Source organism: Desmodus rotundus, chromosome 2 (assembly GCF_022682495.2).
Source record: "Desmodus rotundus isolate HL8 chromosome 2, HLdesRot8A.1, whole genome shotgun sequence".
Taxonomy (NCBI): Eukaryota; Metazoa; Chordata; class Mammalia; order Chiroptera; family Phyllostomidae; genus Desmodus; species Desmodus rotundus.
In genome coordinates this window covers 164,144,101-164,168,327 of record NC_071388.1, presented here as the reverse complement: position 1 = coordinate 164,168,327, position 24,227 = coordinate 164,144,101, and the positions used below count along the sequence as shown (strand labels likewise).

Here is a 24,227-nt window from a genome sequence, read left to right as displayed (position 1 = left end):
TAAAATAGTACCTATTCAAGGAAAATAAGAAATGTACTTATAAATTACTATATTTTTCTTCATTGGCATGAGTTTATTGTAAATACAGTCCTATTGAGATATAATTCATATATCAACAATTTGCCCATTTAAAGTGTTCAATTAAATATTTTTAGTATGTTCAGAGTTGTGCAACCATTACCACAATCAATTTTAGAACATTTTCATCATTCAGTAATGACAGTTGTCTTGTTTCAAATCATATAAAATAATATTTGAATATGAATTACATGTTAATTAAAACAGATGAAATACTGAGGTTTGAAAGAATGATTATTAAGACTTCCAGCCAAGATGGAGGCATAGGTAGTTACACTTTGCCTCCTCGCATAACCAAAGAAGGACAACAACAAATTTAAAAACAAAAAACAACCAGAACTGCCAGAAAACCAAACTGTATGGAAGTCCGACAACCAAGGAGTTAAAGAGAAAACATTCATCCAGACCTGTAGGAGGGGTGGACACAGGAAGATGGGGTGACAGGACTTGTGGCAAGGTGGCTGCTGGAGGACTGGGGTGGGTCAGGAGGCGGCTGTTAGAGTGGACGGTCTCACATTTGCATTCAGATAAATCAGGAGGAGTGACTGGGGAGTGAGGCAGACAGAGCAACCCAGGGTTCCAGCATGGGGAAATAAAGCCTCAAACCTCTGACTGAAACAACCTGTGGGGGTTGTAGCTGTGGGAGGAACTCCCAGCCTCACAGGACAGTTTGTTGGAGAGACCCTCAGGGTCCTAGAAGGTACTCAAGCCTGCACACCTGGGAATCAGCACCAGAAGGGCCTAATTTGCTTGTGGGTTGTGGAGGAAGTGACTCAAAGCTGGCAAAGAACCAAACAGGCAGCTTTGTTCCCTCTCAGACCCCTCCCCCACATACAGGGCCACAACATAGCCACATGGGTTGCCCTGCCCTGGCAAATACCTAAGGCTCTGCCCCTTACTATGTAACAGGCTCGAGGAAACAAAAAAATATGGCCCAAAGGAAAGAACAGATCAAAGCTCCAGAAAAAAATACAACTAAGAGATGAAGAGATAGCTAACCTATCAGATGCAGAGTTCACAACACTGGTAATCAGGATGCTCACAGAAATGGTTGAGTTTGGTCACAAAATAGAGGAAAAAGTGAAGGCTATGACAAATGAAATAAAGGAAAATGTACAGGGAACCCACAGGGAAGGAAACTGGGACTCAAATCAATGGCTTGGACCAGAAGGAAGAAATAAGCATCCAACCAGAACAGAATGAAGAAACAGAATTCAAAAAAATGAGGAGAGGCTTAGGAACCTCTAGGACATCTTTAAACATTCCAACATCCAAATCATAGGGGTGCCAGAAGGAGAAGAGGAAGAGCAAGAAATGGAAAACTTATTTGCAAATATGATGAAGGAGAACTTCCTCAATCTGGCAAAGGAAATAGACTTCCAGGAAGTCCAAGAAGCTCAGAGAGTCCCAAAGACGTTGGACCCAAGGAAGCACACACAAGTCACATCATAATTACATTACCCAAGATCAAAGATAAGGAGAGAATCTTAAAAGCAGAAAGAGAAAAAGAGAAAGTTACCTACAAAGGCGTTCCCATAAGACTGTCAGCTGATTTCTCAAAAGAAACCTTGCAGGCAAGAAGGGGCTGGAAAGAAGTATTCTAATTCATGAAAGGCAAGGACCTACATCCAAGGTTACTCTATCCAGCAAAGCTATCATTTAGAATGGAAGGGCAGATAAAGTTCTTCCCAGTTAAAGTCAAGTTAAAGGAGTTCATCATCAGCGCAATCTTATTATATGAAATGTTAAAGGGACTTATCTAAGGAAGAGAAGATCAAAACTATGAATAGTAAAATAACAACAAACTCACAACTATCAACAATCAAACCTAAAAAACAAAAACAAAAATAAAAATGGACTAAGCAAACATCTGGAACAGAAACAGAATCAGAGAAATGGAGATCACATGGAGGGTTAGCAGTGGGGAGGGAGAGGGGGGAGAATGGGGGATGAGGTACAGGGAATAAGAAGCATAAATGGTAGTTACAAAACAGACAGGGGGAGGTTAACAATAGAATGGGACATGGAGAAGCCAAAGAACTTATATGCATGACCCATGGGCATGAAAAACACATATTTCACACAAAATTCAGATTTCCCTTGAAATTTTTCTTCCAAAATTCTCATTACCTTAAAAAAAAATTAGAGGTGATATTGAAATAAGAGGTGGCTTATTTTTGAAATGTAAGGAGAAAATAGTAAATTCTTGTCATCGTTTTTCAAATTTTCTTGAAATATGATGTAATTGCAATGAAGCTTACTGGTTGTCAATATTAGTTTTCATACCTTATATTTAATTAAGTAAAAATGTTTTGCCTTATTTGCCAATTTTTAGTAGATTTTACCACTAATATTTATTGGTGATCACTTCAATATTGTTCTGTATGAATATGGTCCAGAGTCTTCATCTCCCATCTATCAGTACCTACCCTGGCCTGTGGAGAGCACTCAAAAAATGATAGTCTCTGTTTTCTTGATTTTGCATCTTTGTTTGAGTTTGAGAATAATATTTAACTCTTGATTTTTTCCCCTCCAGTAGACCTTTGAGTCAATTTGAAGACATCTTCGAAATGTGTAGCTCTCAGGACAGAACTCACACTTAGGTACCACTTAGAACAGTTGCATTCAACCATTGAGTATTGTGGTTATTTCAATTAAATTTAAAGAAATTCGGGTTCACTATAATTAAAATAATTAAAAATTCAGTTACTCAGTCACATTAGCCACATTTTAAGTGCTCAGAAGTGATTTGCAGCTAGTAGACGGTGCACACGAAGAACGTTTTCACCATGGCGGTGAGGCATTTCGGACTGAGCTCTAGAGGGAAGAAAATGCTGGGCAAACCTTCCACTTAGCTAATTCACAAAAATTTCACTGTCACTTTCTCAAATTTCTTGATTGTTGAACAATTAAAACTATGTTTAATATTCCTATTTCTCTGTCATAGCCTTACTACTCCCGGCTTGCTGAGCGTTATGTAACCATAGGTTAGCGGCTTTCCCTTCTCATGTTTTCCTCCACAGAAGTTGACTTTCTCCCCTGTCTGCCTTCAGCCCATTCATCTTCGTGAGGCTTTCTCAGTCCTTCCCTCCATCCCTTCTTCCTTGCTCCTTCAGTGCTCATTCTCTCTGTTTCTATTCATGCGCCATTCCACTCTTTGGCAATGAGCAGGCAGGTTGCCGACTTGTCAGTTCTTGCATTACTGTAGTTTTGTGTAGCTCATTTATAATGATTTAACTTTTATTGTATTTCAATATTACTTCGCCTGGACTGTAACTCAGAAAATTGGGGCTGTGGTTCAGTGTCGCTTTCCAGTGCCCGCCCATAGCAGGCTCTTGTTTGACTCTTCGTTTCGCGTGTTTTGACCTGTGATCAAAGGCTAAGGGCCCATTCATAAAATGCTGAGCTCCTTCTTGAAGCAAGAAGTGGTACATACTGTAAATACGCGTAAATAATTTAACTCTCTTAGGTTAGGTAAGAGTGAAACGAAAGGGAAAAAAGCCTGGCCCAGGACGGCGCTTGAAGGACATTTACTTTGTCACCTTTAGATTCAGCCATGAACTGCACAGCAAGTGCAAAGCTTTAAGCCTTCACCAGTTGCGATCCCACGGGATCTGGGGCCAATCAGCAGCGGGGATGGAACCCAGCCTGCCATTGCCTGGTGTCCTGGAAGCACATGCCTGGCGGGGTCTGTGGCAGATCTTTAAGGCACTGCGTTGTGGGTCTGCTCACCTCCAAACTGGGACAGGGGCTTTGGGCCTGCAGCGGCGCAGGTGACTGCTAAGGGTTCCCCGGAAAGGCAGAGCGCAGAGCCGCTGGCCCTGTGGTAGGTGTGGGACTGACTGGGAGGGAGTGGGTCAACCAGTTAAGAGATCTGAGCACTGGTGAGGGGCAGATGCAGTTTGGGGCAGGGTCCACCGGGACAGGAATATCCAACTGCCCTACCCGTCCTGCTCAAGAGAGGTTTACCCCAGCCCTAGCCCCAGCCCCAGCCCCAGCCCCAGCCCCAGCCTGGTGGGACCCAGATGTTTGTAAGAGCAAAAGAAGACTTTGTAGTGTAACTTTCAGATTTAAGGATGGGAGGAATTGGCAAAGATTAGTTTGATATGGAGGTAATGGTATGGAGGAGTCCAGGTTGGGAGTTTGGAAAGCTGGATTCTTGTTCCAGTTCAGAGGTTCAATAGCAGCCTATCAGAAGGGGGGAGGGTTCATAGACATGAAGTGATTCACTCAGGATCACAAGGTAGTGATGCACCCCGCTTCAGGACTTATTCTACTACAGTATGCAGAATCCCATTTAAAATACGCTAGTGAGCTTCCCCACCCTCCTTCATCACCTCAGTTTTGTAAATTTGGAAAGCTTTATTGGTGCCTTGGTTGTTCGTGCCACATTCCTCTGTTTATGCGGAAAGTGAGAAATGACCAGGGTGTGCACCAATATTAAAAAGTACTATTTTATTCACTCTTTAAGCACTCTCATTCAGTTAAGCATCTGCAGTGTGTCAGACGTGGTGTTCAACACAAGGTTGCCTAAATCACTCTTGAAAAGCAATTGTTAAAATTCTAGGGTTATAGGTTTAACATTGCTCTTCCTGTCACCTTTCAACATCTCACTTTTCATCAACTTGTAACTTTAAGTTACAAGTGTGCCTCATTTTTCTTATCTGTAAAAACAGAGATATTAGTATCTATCTCACAGGGCTGGTGTGAGGATTAAATGCATTACTAATACATGTATCAAGAGCTTAGACTATGCCAGGCACTCTGTGAACATGTACAAGTGTTTGCTACTCTTATGCTATGGAGCGTGAGCATTACTTCATTCCTGGATGAGTTCACATTCTCATGCCAGATGGCACACCTTTGCCTATTTCAGTGAGATATTTCTTCTTAAGTATACATGCTAGTAGAGTGCCGAATGATTACAGGACAAAATTAATTTCCTTGGTATTCTTCTTAGTCTTCCTGCCCCTTCCTTGTTGCCATTGCTGCATCCATCGGTTCTAATGCACTTTGATGCCAGGGCCATAGGCACTCACACAGCATTGATTAAAGGTGGCAGCAGCGAATGTTTTCATTGTGATCGACTCTGGTAGTTTGAACAGTGATAATAGAAGTTTTCTCATAAGCGACCTGCATATGAAATATATACGAGTAAAGAAAGCTTTAGTTTTTTAAAAAAGATGTTTAGTTTCCTGAATTACCAGTAACATTAAACTGGTATAAAAATCAATACAGTCTTATTGATTTATATGAAAATTTGAAATGAAGTTTCTTTAGTTAGCACTCAGATAACATTTTGTTTTTATATGATACAAATTTTATGGTTGTGGTGACTGTATTTTACTAAAAGACCTAACTTTGTTTCTGTGAGTAGTTTTCCTCCTATGGCTCTTGTTCAAAGGCTCAGTGACTTCTGTACGTAGGCAGAGAGTTGATAGAACTCACATAGGTAGAAACTGAATGCAGTGTTTTGAGTCAAGTTTGGAATTTTAAAGTAAGCTTCTCTCTTGCATAAAGTGAATTTTCTTACTCTGCTTTTTATTACATCTAAAGTACTGATTAACACTTTAGTTATTCTGGATACTGCCCAGAGAAAAGTTGTCTTCCCTTTAGGTGGATTATTAACACTGTTTTGGGTTTCCACATAGATTTAAAGAAATTAGGAGGATGCTAATTTTGCAGGTTGCTGTATATGAAGTACTAGCCTCTCTCTATGTAATAACTAATTTAGTTAAACAATATTGTAATTTTCAATATTGTCAGAGTAGCATAAAGTTTTTCTATTCTCGGTAGTTATAAAGGTAAAAATGTGCTCAGCACTGTACTGTCAAAGAATTAGGTATTTTCATGGTTTTATAATAGTAACCCTTGTACTGAAATCCATCTCCACCCCTCCCAGGCACCCATTCTCCAAAGAACACAGGCGCAGACAAACAACACCCAGATACTGCATTCATTAGCATTTCAAACTACATTTTTGTCAATAAGTTGAAATTATTTTAATTTTTATATGAGTTTAGATGGAGGAGGCATTTACTTAGTTATGTAACAGAATTTTTGGCAGTCTTAACCAAAATATCTTTGTACAAACTTTATTGTGTATAACTATCACCATATAACAAAATCTTCCCTATTTAGAACCATATATGGCCCACTACACTAGTATTAAATGGGTACTAATGCTGACTGAACTCAACAATGTTATTTGATTGCTTTTAGATTATGCTTGATCTAATCTGGTAGATTTATTTATAGCTGAGAATAAAAATAAATGAGAAATTATGTATTGCATATAGCTTGCTATAGCCTCACTCTTTTCTGTATGATTTTTAATTTTATAGTTCTGTATATTGTTGCAAACATAAAGTACCATCATAAATGTATTTAAACACACATTTTCATTTTGTTCCATCCTTATTTTTAAGTAAGGGAATATCAAATCAGACCTGTATGCTTCATATTATATTTTGCACATGCACTTTTGGGGAATGAAAAGAAAAAATGGAATATGATTTGCCTAGATAAATTACCAGAATGGTTTGAAGGTTGAAGTAAAACCAGGCTTATGCCAATAGCAGTTTCTGAAATAGCTGTGGCTAGAAATTTAAAATAAGCATGAAAACTGAGATTATTAAATCTTTATAAAATTGGATGCTATGTTTGTTTTTGAGCATTCAGACATTAAAGCAAGCATGTTTTAAGTTATGTTTTTGTTTAATTTCATGACTATTCACTTCAAAGTAATAGAATTCCTTCATTTTTAGCTTTGCAAATCTGATATTTTCTTTAATCTATGGTTTAATGTTTCATTGTAGAACAAAATGGAAGATGCTGAGGCAGGCAAAATGATCTTTATTTAAAAAATGTGCTCAGTGCCGTACAGTGGGGAAAGGTGGAAAACACCAGACTGATCCAAATCTCTGGGGCCTTTTTGGCTGAAAAACAGGACAAGCACCAGGATTTTCTTACCTGTGCAAACAAAAACAAAGGTTAAAAACTAGGCAGTTGTGGGAGAGAACTGGAAACTTTCTAGCGAAGAACAAATTATGATTTGGATTTATAATAATTTCCTAATGTGCAGCATGAAAACTGAAGACTCCATGTTTATATTACTGAAATATTGATTTATATCATAAGGTCTGTCTGTTTGGATAACGTCACCTTGATCAGAGAAATTAGCAACCCTTTGTGGCATAGGCTTTTGCATATACAACATATTTCATTTTATGTAGCATATGAACCTTGAAAAAGGATAAGCTAAATTTAAAAAATCAAACCACATTTTAATGTTATAATGGTAGTTTTCTACTTGTAGTAGTATATTGTAAAAGTATTCCCAATGATTTCTTTGTTGGCGGAAAGTGAGTAGATAGAGAAAGCATTTTAGGGTTGAAATTAAAAATGGTTGGAAAAGACAATAATATCTTTGCAAAGCAGTTTATTACTCTTGGATATGCTTATGCATACATACATTTCATTAGCATTTACATTAAAAATAGGGCACTACTCTAAAATAGAGTACAACTCTATTTTGATTTGTTCTTGGAGGCCTAGCATTTCTTACAGTGCCGAATTTCAGATCACTACTACACTACTATTTGGGAAGGTTTTTATCTTATTTTTTATTTCTTATTATTTTATTTTTTGAGGTGCAATTCACATAATGTACAATTAGCCATTTTAAAGTACATAATTCAGTAGCATTTGGTCTTTCACAGTGATGTAGAATTTCCACCTCTCTGTGGGTTCAAAACGTTTTCATTCCCTAGAAGATCCCCTGTATCCATTAAATAGTCACTCCCTGTTTCCTCTTACTTCTAGCCTTTGGAAACCACTAATTTTCTCTCTAGCTCTATGGAAATCCTTTTCTGGATATTTCATATGGGAAGAATGATACAATATATAACCTTTTGTGCCTCACAAAAGGTTATAAGTTTTCTTATACTTACCATGATGTTTTCAAGGTTCATTGACGTTGCAGCGTGTATCAGTAGTTCATTCCTTTTTATGGCTGCATATCCCATTGGATGTATTTATCATAGTTTGTTTATCCCTTGATCAGCTGATAGACATTTGGACTGTTTTTACCTTTTGCTTGTTGTGAATAGTGCTCCCATGAATATTCGTGAACACGTATTTGTTTGAGTTCCTCTTTTCAGTTCTTTTGGGTATACAATTAAGAGTGGAATTTCTGTGTCATTTGCTAAATCCATGTTTACTTTTTGAGGAAAGTCTAATTGTTTTTATAGCAGCTGCATCATTTGACATTCCCATAAGCAATGTAGGAGAAGGCCTTTTTCTCTATATCCTTACCAACACTTGTTCTTTTTTTCTTTTATTTTCTTATCTTTGCTTTTGCTTGCTTTCTTTTTTATATTTTTCAATTTTTCATAGAACTTATTGGAGTGACACTGGTTAATAAAGTTACATAGGTTTCAGCTATACAATTCTATACTACATCATCTGTGTATTGTATTGTGTGTTCATCACCCCAAATCAAGTCTCCTCCCATCACCACTTATCCCCCTTTACCTTCTTCTATTCCCCCCCCCCCCCACCGTCCTTTCCCTCTGGCAATCACCATACTGTTGTCTGTGTCTGCGGGTCTATTTTTTCTTTATCCCTTCACCTTTTTCACCCAGCCCTCCCAACCCCTCACCCCTGTGACAGCTGTCAATCTGTTCTCTGTATTTGTGAGTCTGTTTCTATTTTGCTTGTTTATTTTATTCATTAGATTCCACATATAAGTGAAATCGTATGGTACTTGTTTTTTTCTGACTGGCTTATTTCACTTAGCTTAATGTTCTTCAGGTCCATCCATGCTGTCACAAAAGGTAAGATTTTCTTCTTTTTATGCCTGAGTAGTATTCCATGTGTAAATATGGCACAGACTTGTTTATCCACTTATCTATTTATAGGCACTTGGGAAGCTTCCAAATCTTGCCTATTGTAAATAATATGTACTTGTTGGTTATTTATATATTTTGTTTGGAAAAATGTCTATTCATGTCCTCTGTCCATTTTTTATTCGGTTTGTTAGCCTTTTTGTTGTTGAGTTGTAAGACTTCTTTTTGTATTCTGGACATTAAACCCTTGCCAAATTGTGATTTGCAAATATTTTCTCTTATTCTGTAGATTTTGTAATTTTCTTGATAGTGTCCTTTAATGCATAGAAGTTTTAAATTTGTATGAAGTCTTAAATATAAGTCATGAGATCATAAAAGTCCTAGAGGAGAACATAGGGAGGAAAATCTCAGACATTCCATGAAGTAATTTTCCCCAATATGTCCCCTAGAGCAAGGGACATAAAGGAAAGAATAAACAAATAAGACTTTATCAAAATAAAAAAAACATCTGCATGGTTAAAGAAAACATCAGCAAAATGAAAAGAAAATATATTTGCAAATGATACCTTGGACAAGGGTTTGATCTCAAAAAAAGAAAGAAATCTCAACATGACTCCATGCCAGGAAGACAAACAACCCAATTAAAAAATGGGCAAAGGACTTGAATAGACACTTCTCCAAGGAAGACATACAGAGGGCCCAGAGACATATGAAAAGATGCTCAGCATCACTAGCCATCAGAGAGATGCAAATTAAAACCACAATGAGGTACCATCTCACACCAGTCAGAATGGCCATCATAACCAAATCAACAAACAACAAGTGCTGGAGAGGTTGTGGAGAAAAGGGAACCCTAGTGCACTGTTGGTGGGAATGCAGACTAGTGCAGCCCCTGTGAAAAATAGTATGGAATTTCCTCAGAAAACTAAAAATGGAACTGCCTTTTGATCTGTCAATTCCACTACTGGGATTATTCCCTAAGAATCCTGAAATGCCAATTCAAAAGAACCTGTGCATCCAATGTTCATAGCAGCACAATTTACAATAGCCACATGTTGGAAGCAACCTAAGTGCCCATCAGTAAATAAGTGGATCAAAAAACTATGGTACATTTACACAATGGAATACTACGCAGCAGAAAGAAAGAAGGAAGCCCTACCCTTCGAAACATCATGGATGGAACTGGAGAGCATTATGCTAAGTGAACTAAGCCAAGTGGTGAAAGACAAATACCATATGATCTCACCTATAAGTGGAACCTAATCAACAAAACAAACAAGCAAGCAAAATATAACCAGAGACATGGAAATAAAGAACAAACTGACAGTGACCAGAGGGGAGGTGGGAGAGGATAATGGGGGAAAAAATGGAAGGCTTGTTAGGAACATGTATAAAGGACCCATGGACAAAGCCTGAGGGGGTTAGAATGGAGCGTGGAAAGTGGGGATGACTGGGGTAGGGGGGAATGGAGGGGGGAAAATGGAGACAACTGTACTTGAACAACAATAAAAAAAGAGAAAAAATAAATTTGTATGAAGTCTACTTATTTTTTTGTTGATGATGGTGTCACTATGCTTTTGCTGTCAAATTTAAGAGTGCATCTCTAAATCTGAGGTCATAAAGATTACCTCTGTGTTTTCTCCTAAAAATTTTGTAGTTTTGACTCATGTTGAGGTCACTGACCCATACTGAGTTAATTTTCTTTATATAGAGTGAGGTAGTGGTCAACTTTATTCTTTTGCGTGTGGTTATCCAGTTGTCCTAGCACCGTTTGTTGAAGAGATCATTCTTTCCCACTTGAGTGGTCTTGATGCCCTTGTTGAAAATCATTTGGCCATGTATGTTAGAGTTCACTTCTGAACTTTCAGTTCTATTATATTGATACTTATGTCTGTCCTTATACCAGTACCACACTGTTTTCATTACTGTAGCTTTGTAGTAACCTTTAAAATTGGAAGTATGAGCTCTCCAATTTTGTTTTTCTTTTTCAGCATTATTTTGGCTATTTGAATAGGGCCATCTGCAAATCCATGAATTTGAAGACTACCCTTTCCATTTCTGCGAAAAAAGGCCTTTGGAATCTTGCAGAGATTGCATTGTATCTGTGGTTTGCGTTGGAGAGTACTGTCATCTTAACAGTATTAACGCCTCAGTCTGTGAACACTGGCTGCGTTTCCATTAATTTAGGTCTTCCTTAGTTTCTTACAGCAGTGTTTCATAATTTTTAGTGTACAAGATTTCCTCCTCCTGGTTAAGTTTATTCTTAACTATTTTATTCTTTTAGATATTTTGTAAATAGAATTGTTTTCTAATTTCCTTTTCAGATTGTTCATTGCTTGTATATAGAAATACGACTGATTTTTGTATGTTGATCTTGTACCTTACAACCTTGCTGAATTTATTTGGCTCTGGTAATTTTTTTTGTGAATTCCTTGGGTTTTTCTATATGTAGAATTATGCCATCTGTGAATAGAGATTGTTTTTATATCTTCCTTTCCAATTTGAATGGCTTTTATTTCATCCCCTTTCCTAATTTCTCTGGCTAGGACTTCCAGCAGAATTCAGGATAGCATTCTTGTCTGGTTCCTGATCTTAGGGAGAAAGCTTTAGTTTTTAACCTTGGGTATGTTAGCTGTGGTTTTCCATAAATTCTTTTTTTCATGTTAAGCAAGTCTCCTTTTATTTCAAGTTTACTTTTTGTTTTTATCATGTAAGCTTGTTGGATTTTGTAAAATGCTTCTTCTGCATCTATTGAGATAACCATGTATTTTTTTTCTTTTGTTCTGTTAATGCGGTGTATTAATAGATTGATTTGATTTTGATTGATTTTCTTAAGTTGAACTGTCCTTGAATTCCTGGAATAAATCCCACTTGGTCATGGTGTGTAAATCTTTTAATCTGTTACTGAATTTAGTTTGCTAGTATTTTGTTGAAGATTTTTGCATCTATAGTTATGAGATATTGGTTTGTAGTTTTCTTGTGATGTCTTTGTCTGGCTTTGGTGTTTGGAGAAGTTTTAAATATAGATTATTGGCAGCCCTAAGTCCTTTCATATATGACTCGAATTTATTATTTTTAAATTTTGTAATGGGTTTGATAGTGCTTGTATAGACTATAGTGAACCTTATTTGATTGAGCTTTGCAGACCATATTGTAGGGGAAGGGCTTTAATTAGGGGAGTTGGAATCTTGTGCACTATTTTATTTTGAATGCACATATAATATCTTGCACTTTATCAAAAGAAGGATTCTGCTTATTTTAAACTGTATTAAAGTTTCTAGTAAGGTAGTGTTTTAGGTTGGTTTCAGGCTATCCATAGGGATATTATCAGCTAAAAATGGCCAGAGACACTCACTGAGTTCAGACTACTTGTGCTGAGCCCCCACAGAGTTTTCCCCCCGAAGAGGCCAATGTTGTGGCTGGATTTTGTGGCTAGACTGGCCCTTCTGGTTATTATGGTCAAAAGTTGCATCTCAGCAACAACCACCAGGGAACTTTGAAAAGACATGGTTTATTACTCACTTGTCCTGGAGGGCACACAAATTGCTTGCCTGGGGCCACAGAGCTAGGTCACTTGTGGGGTGGGGGTAAGCGGGAGATGGAGAGAGTGTCTACCAATTGAGCAAGCACAGGCCTGAGGGTCAGCTTTTATTGGTGTCAAGGGTGGGGTGTCTTGGATTTCTTCGGGTGTTCACTTTCTATTGGTGAATTTAAAACATAAGCAAACAAACAAAAAGGGAACTTCATGGGTGGGGCAGTCTGGCTCTTTATCTGGTCCTGCAGCTGGCAGTGTGTTTTTTCCAGGTGGGTATTGTTAAGTAGAAGCCTCCCAGGCAAAAACCTGACGTCAGGCACTTACTGTATTTTTAGGACTATATGACTCACTAGACCATAAGACGCAGTTAGGTTTTAGAGGAGGAAAATAGGAAAAAAAAATTGAAGCAAAAAATGTGGTCCTGCTCCTGCTTCCTGTGACCCTGCTCCACCCTCCACTCCCCAGCAAGCCAGGTAAGCTACATTTGGACTATAAGACACACCCCCATTTTCCTCCCAAATTTGGGGGGGAAGTGCATCTTATAGTTTGAAAAATACGGTAATTACAATCCAAAGTGCTAATTGTCAGGCACTTACACTACAGATAGGTAAGATATAGCGAAGTTTTTGTTATCTGGTATTTTGGGGAAAGGGAGTTTGTGGGTAGTCAGATGGTTTGGTTAAAACAAAATTAGCACCAGGACAGGTTGTCAGGTTTTGGGTTTTGGGGTTATTTTTTGTTGTGAAAATAAGATGCTTTTCATTGTCCTGAAGACTTGAAAGTGATACAATTTAGTAGGATGGAAAGCTGGCAAAACTCTTGGTCCCTAGACTTCTCTTGGGTTTCCAAGCAAACCAGGTGGGGTGGTGTGGGGAATATACATGTATATGCTAAGACTAATTGCTTAGAGCACTACTAATAGATCTTAGCATTCGAAGATGATATTAGTTTCCTAGGTTTGCTGTAACAATGTGCCATAAATTGGGTGGCTTAAAACAGCAGAAATTTATGGTTTCACAGTTCTGCAGGCTGGAAGTGCAAAATCGAGATGTTGGCGGAACCATACTCACTCTGAAACCTGCAGGGCAATCCCTTCTTGCTTCTTCCTAGCTTCTGGTGGTTTGCCAGTAATCTTGGTGTTTTTGGCCTACAGATGCGTATTTCTAACCTTTGCCTTCAGTGTCACACAGTTCCTGTGTGTCTCTGTCCTCACATAATTGTCTCATAAGGACACCAGTCATATTGGGTTGGCGGCCCATCCAACTCCAGCATGCTTCATTTCAACTTAACTAATCATATCTGCAGTGACTCTATTTCCAAACAAAGCCACATTCTTAGGTATTAGGGGTTAGGACCTTAACATGTCTTTATTCAAGGGACAGCCATAATAAAGGACCATATAGATGTAAAAGAAATACATAGATAATTTATTAAATACTTACGTTAAAACAAAATAGAATGAAGTTTAATCTTTGTCAAATCAAAGGTACTTCATTTAGCATCTTTTAAAACATCAACATAGTTGTTATTAACACAATATTACTGTATTTAGTATATGCAAAAATGCTGGTTAGTAGGTATTCTGCAACACTGAATTTGTCTCGTCTTTTTCCCAGGTTCTCTAAATCCTTGGAACTTCCCGAGTTTTAGGAGTGTCTTTGTTATTCGAAGCTGGGCCCTAGGATCAGGACCTGAGATTATGCTAATAAGGTGATTTTTGTTAGGCTCCCAGATAGTTTCAGGATTGAGGCTGGCCAAACTGGAAAGACCAACCGTGTGATTAGAGAGTTAGGGTTTGGGGCTAGGTAATATCAGTCAGACCTCCAGGGATAGGAAGTAGGAACTGGAGATTGAGTTCAGTCACATGGCTAATCATTCAATCATCACATCTATGAAGAGATCTTCATCTAGCTAGTCCTGATTTCTATCCTTCATAATAAAACTGTAATTATAAAAAATGCTTTCCTGAGTTCTGTGAATTGTTTTAGTACATTATTGAACTTGAGGGGATCCAGGGAGCCCTCAAATTTATAGTCAGTAGATTACATGTTTGGGTGACCTGGGGACTCTGAACTCAGAGCTGGTATCTGAAATGAGAGCAATATTTTGGGGGACTATGCAGTCTGTGCTAATTCCAGGCAGGCTGTTTAGTGCCTCAATTGAATTGCATGTATTGCAATTGGATTTTTAATCAATAAAATGTTGAATAAATCAGTTTTAACCTTGCATTTATTGTTTGTGTTTATATGGCTCTTTAATTTTTAAAGTAATATTTCCTCTGTGGTATCATGTTACTATTTTATTATCTTATTACAAGAGCAATCAACTTTTGAAGTCCTAATTTGTAGACTAGTTATAACCTAATATTGTTTCTCTAGCAGGCAATATTTTGAGTATTTTATTGCTTAATAGCATTGATTTAAAACATTACAAATATATATTCTAAATATTACAGGTTGTTGTCAAAGATTAAAAGCTGTGTAGAAGGCTTGGCTTTAACATTATTTAAGAATTTAAAATAAAATTTCCCTAAGTCAGATCATTTAAGTAACATTTATGACTTATTTGAGAATATGATATTATTGTTTTTTACTTCTGATGAAAGAAGAACAATATGTAGCAGAATGAAATTGAACCCCTATCTTACACCATTCACAAAAGTTAACTTGAAATGGATTAGAGACTTAAACAAGACCTGAAACTAAAACGCTTAGAAGAAAACGTAGGGAAAAACCTCCTTGACATTGGTCTTGGCAATGACTTTCTGGATATGACAGCAAAAGCACGAGCAATGAGAGCAAAAATAAATAAGTGGGACTACATCAAACTAAAAAGCTTCTATACAGCAAAAGAAACACTAAACAAAATGAAAAGGTAGACTATAGGAGAAAATATCTTCATATCATATATCTATAAGAGGCTAATATCCAAAATATATAAAGACCTACAATTGATTAGTGAAAAAACAAATAACCTTATGAAAAGTGGGCAGAGGAATAGACATTTTTCCAAAGACATACAAACGGCCAAAAGATAGTTGAAAAGGTGTTTACATCATTAATCATCAGGGGAATGCAAATCAAAACCACAGTGAGGTATCACCTCACACCTGTGTGTATATATGCATATACATTTATATTTATACCTTTATCTAATGTACACACACATACATAAATATAAATATTATTCAACCATGAGAAAGAAGGAAATCTTGCCATTTGCAACACCTTGGATGAATCTCGAGGACAGCGTGCCGAGTGAAATAGGTCTGACAGAGAAAGACAAATGCTATATAATATCACTTATCTGGGGAATATAAAAAAGCCAAATGCAGAAAAACAGTAGAGTTTCCAGGGTCTGGGGAGGGGGTGGGTAATGTGGGGATACTGGTCAAAGGAGACAAACTTCCGGTCATCAGAGTAGCAAGTTCTGGGGATCTGACGTGCAGCATGGTGACTATAGCTAATAATACTGGATTACAGACTCAGAAGTTGCTAGGAGAGTACATCTCAGCTGTTCTCAATACAAGAAAGAGGAATGGTAATTATGTGATTGGGTAGAGGTTTTGGCTAATTCTGGGGTAGTAATCATTTCTTAATACAGGATCTGGCACAAGTAACACCCCTATTTTATTACAAAATCATAAGCTTGTAATTCTGTAATGTAACAATATCACACTCAAGCATACCATATGACATTTTAGGTGAAATGTTCCAATTAAAACTATAAATTATATTACACCCATATTATTACCCTACGACCACATTCAAGCAGGTGTTATTTCTGCCGGACCCTGTATACAAGTGTATTAAGTCAACGTGCACAACTTACACTTATATAATGTTATATGTCAATTATATCTTTTTAAAAATTGTATTTATTATGCTATTACAGTTCGTCTGACTTTTTCCCCTTTGTGTCCCTCCACCCAGTATCCATGATTTTATCTTTGTTCTTCTTGTTTGCTTTTTAGATTCAATTGTTGCTAGATACGTATTTTTGCCATTGCATTGTTTATAGCTTTGATCTTCTCCTTTTTCTTAAATAAATCCCTTTAACATTTCATAGAATAATGGTTTGGTGGTGATGAACTCCTTTGGTTTTTCCTTGTCTGGGAAGCTCTTTATCTGCCCTTTGACTCTAAATGATAGTTTTGCTGGGTAGAGCAATCTTGGCTGTAGGTAGCTGCTTTTCATAACTTTGAGTATTTCTTGCCATTCCTTTCTAGTCTGCAAAGTTTCTTTGGAGAAATCAGCTGATAGTCTTATGGGAACTTCCCTGGAGGAAATTAACTGCTTTTCTCTTGCTGCTTTTAAGATTCTCTGTTTATCTTTAACCTTTGGTATTTTAACTCTGATGTGTCTTGGAGTGGGCCTCTTTGCATCCATCTTGTTTGGAACTCTCTGTGCTTCCTGGACCTGCATGTCTTATTTCCTTCACCAAATTAGGGAAGTTTTCTTTCATTATGTTTTCAAAGAGATTTCCAATTTCTTGCTCTTTCTCTTCTCCTTCTGGCATTGCTATGATGCGAATGTTGGACCTCTTATAGTTGTCCCAGAGGCTGCTTACACTATCCTCATTTTTTTGGCTTCTTTTTTTCTTCTTTTTGTTTTGATTGATTGTTTTTCATTTCCTTATCATTGATTTGATTCTTGGCTTATTCTACTCTACTGTCGTTCTCTGTAAATTGTTCTTTATTATCAATTAGTGTATCCTTTGTTTCTCATGGGGTCTTTTTTATGCTGCTGAGGTCCTCACTAAGTTCCTTGAGCATCCTTATAACCAGTGTTTCGAACTCCACATCTGATAGATTGCTTATCTCCATTTTGTTTAGCTCTTTTTCTGGAGTTTTGATCTGTCTTTTCATTTGGGCCATGTTTCTTTGTCTCCTCATTTTGGCAACCTCCTTGTGTTTGTTTCTATGTATTAGATAGAGCTGCTTTGACTCCATGTCTTGGTAGTGTGGCCTAATGTAGTAGGTGTTCCGTAGGGTCCAGTGGCATGGCATACCCTATCACCCACACTGGGTATTTAAGGTACACACGACGGGCTGATTTTAAGGCCCTTTGCATGTATGCATTGTGTACATACATACATACATACATACATACATACATACAAATCCATTGTATGTGTACATCACATTGTGTTTATATACTCCCATGTCAATGGACACTTTTTGGCTAATGTGAATACTGTATGAACATGGGAGTACAAATATCTGTTCATGTCCCTGCTTTCACTTCCTGTGGGTATACATCACATACCCAGAAGTGGAATTGCTGCATATGATTATTATATGTTTAGATTTTGATAAACAGCTGTACTATTTTCCACTTTGGCTGCACCGTTTTATGTTCCCACCAGCAATATACAAGGGTTTAAATTTCTCCCTCTCCTTGACAACACTTGTTTTTTTTATTAAGATTTTATTTAGTTTTAGAGAGATTAGAAGGGAAGGAGTCAGGGAGAGAAACACTGATGTGAGAGTGAAACATTGATCAGTTGCCTGTCACACGAGCCCCAACCGGGGGACCAAACCTGCAACCCAGGCACGTGCCCTGATGGGTAATCAAACTGGGGACCTTTCACTTTGCTGGACGATGCCCAACCAACTGAACCACACCAGTCAGGGCTCAGTTTTTGTTTTTGATAGTAGCCTTCCTAATAGATGTGGAGTGGTATTTCTTCATGGTTTTGATTTGAATTCTTAATGATTATTAATGTTGAATATCTATGTTGTATTATTAAAAAGGTCAGTAAATGGATAAAGTTTTCTTTTGAGAATAAGACATTTATAGGTATTATTGAATACCTGTATATCATTTGCATTTGGGGGGCAATGATAATTGAAGGTTTGGTGAAAAATTGTTTGATTTAATTCATGGGTTGCCCAGGGTTCTGTGCTGATAAGTAACAGAACTAGGATTCAGGCTCAGATCTTCTTGGCCTTTAAAGAAACCCTATCATGGACTTAGCATATTGACTAAAGTAATTTATTATTAGAGATTAATCTTTATCTTCTGACATTGCCACGTGAAATCCATTAAGAGAGACAGTAGAACACACTGAATCATAAATGTGTTAATAATTTAAAAAATATTTTAAAATCCATGTACATTATATGAAAATTCAAATAATTCCAAAGGATACTTACCAGTATGAATGATAAGAAATTATATATGTTCACTTCTTCCCATCTTCCTGTATTCCTTTCTCTTTACCAGCTAATTTTATTTGGTAATAATATTATTTTTTGTAATTTTAGTGGTCATATTTTTACTTTAAGCAACGTCCATATGCATCTGTTATTTAAGCAATATCTTTTTATCTTACACTGTGAAGGATGAGAAACTCAAAGGGGTTATACAATCTCCCATTTTTTCTCAGTGTCTCCTAACTCTTGCTACTTAGGTTATTTTTTACTCTGACATGATATATGACATTTACAATCTTATTTAGCCACTTTTACTACAGTTGTCTTAACATCTGTCCTACATTTAAATGGTGTTTGTGCTTATTCCCAGCTGTTACCACAGTGTCTGTCTGTTTCTCTTCTGGTTGGTAGAAGGTTGTCTATTACTAGAACTATATTACCCTAATTCTTGGGTGTTTAGAACCATCAGTGAATTCCCATTACACTTGAATGATAATCTGACTAGAGATAAAAATTATTGGGTGACACTTTTAATTCCTCAGGATTTTCTATGTTTCATGTTGAATTATTCTTTGGAGAAATCTGAAGCCAGCTCAATTGTTTTTCATTATGATTTACTTATTTTTATTTTGTTCTTCCTCCTATAAATTTCACTAAAATTCTTATTGAAATTTAGTAATTTTGATAAGCTGTGTGTAGGTCTTGATTGATCTGTTTCAGATTCTTATGGGACATGTGTTTTTCAATTGGTAGATGTAGGAGTTTTTCTTTTGAAAGTTTTTTTGAATTATGTTTTAATAATTTTATTCTATTTTATTTGTTCTTTTTTAATCTTACTAGAGCCACAAAAATTGTGCATAGTTTGGATCTTCTTTGTCTAAATATCTTCTGTATCTGTCATTTTCTCTTTGATCACTTAAAACTCATTATTCTTTCCATTTTGTTTTTATCAATAGTTTCAGATTTGATTGTGTTACCAGCAACATCTATTTTTTTTTGCTGTCTTTTATGTCTTTCTGTTTTTATCATTTTCTCCTTGAGACTTTGTAGCTCTGCTTTAAGCCCTTTGTTCATAAAGACATTTTTCAAATCTCTGGAAATGTGGTCATGATTTTTATCTGTTTATTGTATGTTATTTCTGATGTGTATTTTTTACTTATTTTTTAAAAATTCCATTCTGCTCTGTGTGTGTGTGTGTGTGTTCAGTGCTATTTTGTGATGATTCCTTTTTGATTATCATTCATTCTTTTTGGACTGGTATCTGCAAGATAGTAAGTGAGGGTCTCTGTGTGCCAGTTAGTTATGAGGTCTTCCTTACCCACAGATATGAGTTAGATATGTGCATGCATCTGAGTGTGTATCTGTGTGAGTTTGGTGGGTTGTTATTTGGCTCTCCTGCTGACAAACACTGACAGTTCTAGGGTTTTTCAACACCTTCAGTTTCTTCCATAATAAGATAGAATCTTTCTTTTAAAGGTGGCATGTCTGTGTTGTGTTTTTTAATCCTGGCCTCCTGGCCTTCCACGGTATCTAAAATCTAGGGAGACTTTCACAGCCAGTCTATGTACACTCTGCTTTTTGGGCCAGAGAATTATGACTTTGCCCCTCAGAATTTGTCACTTACTTAGGAAGACTTTTCTTTTTCAAGATTATGAATGAAGGTGCCCTCTCAGTCTGGTTCAAGTTTTATGTCCTTGGTAGTGTTCTAATTAATCACGGTTAGGGTTATAGGTTCTTCCTTAAAAATTTTATCACCAGTGGAGTTAGCATTTCTGTTTCTTTTTGTCCATGTTCTTTTTGAAATGCTTTTAGAAAGGAAAAAAGGTAGAAGCAACCTTTCCCTCTTATCATAAAACTGGACTCCTGAAATCATAGGTTTTTGTAGAGATCTGGGCAGAGACAGCTTGGTATGGTTGTTAGAAGAAATGTGGAGATGTGAGTTAGTAGTCACAGATTCTTAACTCTCAGTAGAATTGTCATCTTAGGGCAAGTTACCTGTACTTTGCCGTGTATAATGCACACCCACATTTTTGACCCAGACGTTCAGGAAAAAAACTTTCATTTCAATTTTTTAATTCAATTGTTTAATTTATTTATATTTAGAACCAAAACCGATTATTGTATTCCAGGGTATTATTTTGCATATGGATATTGTTATTGCTTTCTAGAGTTATGCTTTTAATGCATAAGCATAAATAAAAGAATTAAAAACATTTATGTAGATATGGAATTAGTACCCCCCATGTATAATGTGCATCCTTATTTTTCCCTCAAAAATTTGGGCAAAAAAGTGTGCACTATACAGGGCAAAATATGGTACTCCCCTCTCTTTAGGTCATCATTTACTCATCTGCAAAATGAGGGGTTGATCTCTCAGATCTTTCCTAGAAGAAACTTCCTGTGATTCTAGGACAGTGGAGTACTGCTTAGGCACAACATGTGTGGGTTGGTAGTTCATTGGTATACTTTAGCTAATCCTAAACAGCATATAAGTATTGGATTTCTACAGAGAAGACAAAGAGTAGAGCACCAGAAAGACAAATTTTGGAATTTTCTTGTAGGCTGGAAACTGTGAGTATTCTCAGTTATAATAAATAGCCTTCTTATCGAATCCAAGAGTACTCTTCTGTTCACATATGTGGTTCACATCAGAAAGTAAGCCCTAGAAACATAACTACACAAACTAAAAACTTATTTTCACCTTTATAGGCATCATCTGGGGAGAGGAAACTCTGAAGGAATATTTGAAGGACCCAAAGAAATATATCCCTGGGACTAAAATTGTCTTTGCTGGTCTTAAAAAGAAGAATGAGCCCTGGATGGTGTTGTTCAGCGGATTCAGTGCTTGCCTGTGAACCAAAGGGTGGCTGGTTTGATTTCTAGTCAGGGTACATACCTGGGTCGCAGGCCAGGTCTCCATTGGGGGCACATGAGAGGCAACCACATATTGATGTTTCTCTCCCTCTCTTTCTCCCTCCCTTCCCCTCTCTCTAAAAATAAATAAATAAAATCTTTTAAAAAAGGAAGAGTGAGAGAGATCTTATCCGATATTTGAAGCAGGCAACATCTTTACAAAATACTCTTGCAACTTAAAGAAAATGTTAGTTATAAGCTAAAATTTTCTAATTGCAAATATTGCATGTTTAAAGAAGTCATATTTGATCCTTCTTGATCAGCCTGTAATAAGTTTACATTTTAAAATAAAAATTGATATATTTGGTTGTGTGCAATCTGATTAAATACCCTTCAAAGTCTAAACTTGTTTGCTCACTAAGGATGTGGAGAAGGTCAGGAAGGAGGAGGAGAGGGAAGGCAACTGAAATCTACTGTGCTTCAATAGTCTGTACATGTGCAAAATATTTTATAAGCTTAGCAACTGCTGTCGATGATGGAGATAGCGTCCACATACTTATTTCTCTGTAATTTAAATGTAAATATAGCAGGCATTAGCTTTAGTTTTTATGATGCTGTGTTTGCCTTTTATTATAAACAATACTTAAGACAAAAAGTAGGGAAAATGAAGTCAAATATTTGATTTTACCTTAGGAATACTATTGGGAAAAAAATAGAGTAAATTGTTGACCACGGGTGACATAAAATAAAACCTAGAGAGAAGGAAAAAGTATGTTTCCCCTTAATAATCATTTATAACATGTAACAATATTTTTGCACTAATATTTTTATTTTATCTTTTTGATCCTGAGTAATGTAAAGCTGGACTGCAGGGAGGGGTAGCAGAGACCCTGAAGGAAAAGGAGGAGAAAAAACCCAAACCATTACATTTAACACGGAAAGATATCCCACCTCACAGTAATTGAGAATAAGGGATGGTAGAACAGGTCCACGACAGGGCCTGTGTGGTTGAAGCAGCCCTTGATATTTCTTTTTTTAAAAATTATATTTTATTGATTATGCTATTACAGTTGCCCTGATTTTTCCCCCTTGGCCCTCCTCCTCCACCCAGCAGCCCCTCTGATTCCCTCAAGCAATCCCCCCACCATTGTTCATGTCCATGGGTCATGCGTATAAGTTCTTTGGCTACTCCATTTCCTATACTGTACTTTACATCCCCATGGATGTGCTGTAACTACCTATTTGTACTTCTTAGTCCCCTCATCTAGTCACCCATTCCCTCAAACGCACCTCCCATCAAAACACTCTTTGTATTCATGATTCTGTCTCTGTTAGCCTGCAAAGTTTCTTTGGAGAAATCAGTTGATAGTCTTATGGGAACTCCCCTGGAGGGAATTAACTGCTTTTGTCTTGCTGTTTTTAAGATTCTCTGTTTATCTTTAACCTTTGGCATTTTAACTCTGATGTGTCTTGGAGTGGGCCTCTTTGCATCTCTCTTGTTTGGGACTCTCTGTACTTGGGACTCTCTGGACCTGCATGTCTATTTCCTTCACCAAATTAGGGAAGTTTTCTTTCGTTATGTTTTCAAAGAGATTTCCAATTTCTTGCTCTTTCTCTTCTTCTGGCACCCCTCTTCTGCAAATGTTGGACCACTTGAAGTTGTCCCAGAAGCTGCTTATACTATCCTTTTTTTGACTTCTTTTTTCTTCTTTTTGTTCTGATTGGTTGTTTTTCACTTCCTTATGTTCCAAATCATTGATTTGATTCTCGGCTTCATCCACTCTACTGTTGTGCCTCTGTAAATTGTTCTTTATTTCAATTAATGTATCCTTCATTTCTGACTAGATTTTTTTTTTTTATGCTGCTGAGGTCCTCACTAAGTTCCTTGAGCATCCTTATAACCAGAGTTTTGAACTTTGCATATCTGATAGATTGCTTATCTCCATTTTGTTTAACCCTTCTCTGGAGCTTTGATCTGTTTTTTTTCCTTTGGGTCATGTTTCTTTGTCTCCTCATTTTGGCAACCTGCCTGTGTTGGTTTCTATGTATTAGGTAGAGCTGCTTTGACTCCATGTCTTGGTAGTGTGGCCTAATGTACTAGGTGTTCTGTAGGGTCCAGTGGCACAGCCTCCTCTATCACCTAAGTTGGGTATTTGAGGTGCACCCTTTGTGTGAGCTGAGTACACTCTCCTCTTGTAGTTGAGACTTGGTTGCTGTTGGGACATCAATGGGAGGGATTTACCCAGGCTAGCCCACTGCAAAGATTGGCAGTAGCCCCTTACCACCAACCTCCACCCTCTGTGGAGGATCAGCTATGCAGGGCCAGGGTGGTGGTGCTCTGACATCATCTGTAACTGTCCACTGGGTGTGCTGGCCCTGGGGTTTCCCGAGTGGTGCAGGCCAAGTCAGCCCCCACCTATCTTCTGCCCCAGGCCACCCTGCCTGAGCTATAAATCAATCTGAGATGGCTGCTGCTTGTGCTGGGCTTGGAGATTCCTAGGTGAAGCCAAGGTGTGAATCTAGGCTGGCTGCTGCTAGTGCTTGGCCTGGGGCTCACTAAGGCCAGCTGTTGGTTGTGTGAGAGGATTTAGGAAGTTGTGAAGCATGAGCTAAGGCCAGCCATTCATATGGAAAAGCAGCTTGGCTGGGCTCAAGCAGTTGAGTGGGGCGGAAACTCTGGGGATCTCTAAGACAGGGCAAACAGTATTAGCCAGGTTGATGGAATCTCAGATATGGCACCAGCCTGCTGGCCCTG

General features: G+C 37.5%; 1 pseudogene; it reads left to right on the top strand.

Moving 5' to 3' along the window:
• Window positions 1-6,902: 6,902 nt before the first annotated feature.
• On the top strand, window positions 6,903-21,712 carry LOC112305752 (cytochrome c 2-like; annotated as a pseudogene).
• The last annotated feature ends 2,515 nt before the right edge of the window (window positions 21,713-24,227 follow it).